At 48.7% G+C, this 2374-nt stretch overlaps 1 protein-coding gene across 1 annotated transcript in view; it reads left to right on the top strand.

Annotated features, from left to right (window-relative positions):
• The first annotated feature begins 23 nt into the window (after positions 1–23).
• Positions 24–2374, top strand: part of LOC109297659 (programmed cell death 1 ligand 1-like) — a 32446-nt gene continuing 30095 nt past the window's right edge. Inside the window, exon 1 of the mRNA XM_019517618.1 lies at positions 24–54. The gene's annotated coding sequence lies outside the window, so the exon portion shown is untranslated. The remainder of the gene's footprint in view (positions 55–2374) is intronic.

The following is a 2374-nucleotide window of genomic DNA, read 5'->3' as shown; positions in this document are numbered from 1 at the left end:
GGCTCAGTCGGGCCACAGCGCGGCCGGCGGGGTAGCAGCGCGGCGCCAGGCCAGGTAGGAGAGCAGCGCCTCGCCGGGGCCTTTGGGGGCGCCGGGGCTGGACGGGACCTTGCTCCGGGCAGTGGCGGCGCCGGCCGACCCGGCCTAGGGTGGAGATACGGCAGCTTCCCTGGGCAGCGCGGCTTCCTCACCATCCCCCGGTCGCCCGCCTGCTCCGGGGGCTCCTTGTCATCCTCCTTATCTCCCGCCTGCTCTGATCCCCGAGCACCCTCCCACCTGCTTCGGGAGCCCCTTGCCATCCTCCTTATCTCCCACCTGCTCTGACGCTGTAGCATCCCCCTGGTCTCCTACCTGCTCCAGGAGCTGGTCCCCATCCTCCTCATCTCCCACCTGCTCTGATCCCAGAGCACCTGCAGCATCCCTCTGGTCTCCCGCCTATCCATCCCCAGCCTCTTCATGTGTGGACAGAGGTGTGGGGAGCTTACACTTGTGTAGCCATGTGGGACCCACAGGGTTAGGTAGGGAGAGGTAAAGGGCTGAAGCAGGCAATCCCCTGCTTGCATTTTTAGCACCCCCCAACCCACCCCCCAGAACAGAAGAGGGAAGGCCAAGCCTAAACCTGGGGCCAGAGCCAGACACAGGTGAACCAGGCAGCCACCTGGGGCCCAGACAGAAAGGGGGCCTGAAAATGGTAATTTTTTAATGATTATCATCATTTCTGGCAAAGTGGGGGCCCCAATACTAAAAGTTTGCCTGGGGCCACCAGCAGTCTAGGTACAGTGCTGACAGGCACAGGGGGTGGGTTGGGGGGTACCTCTGATTCCATCAGGACTCATGATGCAGCCAGCTGGGGGCCTTTGCCCCAGTTCAGGAACTTGTGTCAGCAGTTGTGTAATGCTGATTGCACCATTGTAAGTAATTTGAAGTATGTAAGGTACATGTAATATGATGTAATGTAAGTATGTAAATGTAAGTAATTTGAAAAGCTTAATGAAGAATCAAGGAAGCTTTTGTGTTTGTACAGAAATGAAAGGCACAGGATGCTGGGACCCAGTGCACAGTGGTGTGTGACTTGGAAGTGTCATAAAACGAAGGCCTCTGCCTCTCCCCCACCCCCACTAGTGTATCCACTACTAAACTGATCCTTGTAGCAGCCTGAGGCACACATGCCACAAGTGGCACGGGCAGCCTCTGTATTTGGTACATGGCAGATTGAGGGGGGAACGACACAAGTAGCACAGTGGCAGATAGGGTAAGGAGCAGAAAGCAGGGCAGCAGATTGGGCAGGGGACAGGGATCAGAGTGGCATTTGGGAAGGACGTAGGGCTAATTTGTGGCATGCCTGCCAAAAAAGTTGACCCTCACTGCACTAAGTATTTCTCGTGGAGGGGAGATCTTGGTGTTTCAAGTGAGATTCCTCTCAGGGAGATTCTGCAAGACAGACTTTGGTTCCTTATTCAGGGTTCCCAGTTCCTTAATTCAAAGGGACACTGAAAAAAAAAAAAATCTTCCAAGGAAGTGCATTTTAATAAAATCCCCTCACAAAGTACTGAATATTATAAATAAATATAGGAACTCTAAGACCTGAGGAAGGATACTTTGTTCCTGAAAGCCTAAGATGTCTCCCAACTTTAGAGGGTCTAATAAAAAGTATCACCTAGAAAAATCCTTGCCTCGTGTATTTCCTGAACCATCACAACTACAGGATCACTCCCAACACTACCATAAATAAATATGTACAATTTGTAAAATTATCTTATATTAAAAAATACATTTTTCAGAGATGCCAAAGTCATCCCAATCCCACACTGCAATTGTTTCTTGACTTGAATAAGTAGCTAAAAGGCAGGGCAGAGTGGTACCTTATAGACTGACTAATTCAGAGGCATAAGCTTTCATAGACAACAGCTGACTTCATCATAGCATATACAAAGCAAGCTGTTGCTTATGAGAGATTATTCTTCTGAGTTAGTCTGCCCTCTTTCTCCCTGACTTCAGACCAACATAGCTAGGTCTCTGAGTAACTGAGAGGTTAAGGATATATAAACAACAGCAATCTTTCTTGGGCCACTATGACAGATTATTCATAGTCTATTCTGAAATAACTGGCATGTGCCACTCCCAGGCCAAATCTTTATATTTTTGCAAAATGCTTCTACATCTGACATTTCTATCATACAATTTGCAAATGCTCATTGTGGGAGGATCTGGCTTAAACTGATTGTAAAGGACAACGTATTTCCTAGTGATATCCCTGTGACATAACTGGATCCTGCTGTTAAAAACAAACAAACAAACAAATAGATTTTTAAGGAATTTTGCACAAGTAAGGAATGCAGAACTAAGCTTTTAAATTGTCACAGCCTTGAAGGCA

This window comes from Gavialis gangeticus, unplaced genomic scaffold (assembly GCF_001723915.1).
Source record: "Gavialis gangeticus isolate Ggan-Ray unplaced genomic scaffold, GavGan_comp1, whole genome shotgun sequence".
NCBI lineage: Eukaryota > Metazoa > Chordata > Crocodylia > Gavialidae > Gavialis > Gavialis gangeticus.
This window is presented reverse-complemented; position numbering and strand designations above follow the sequence as displayed.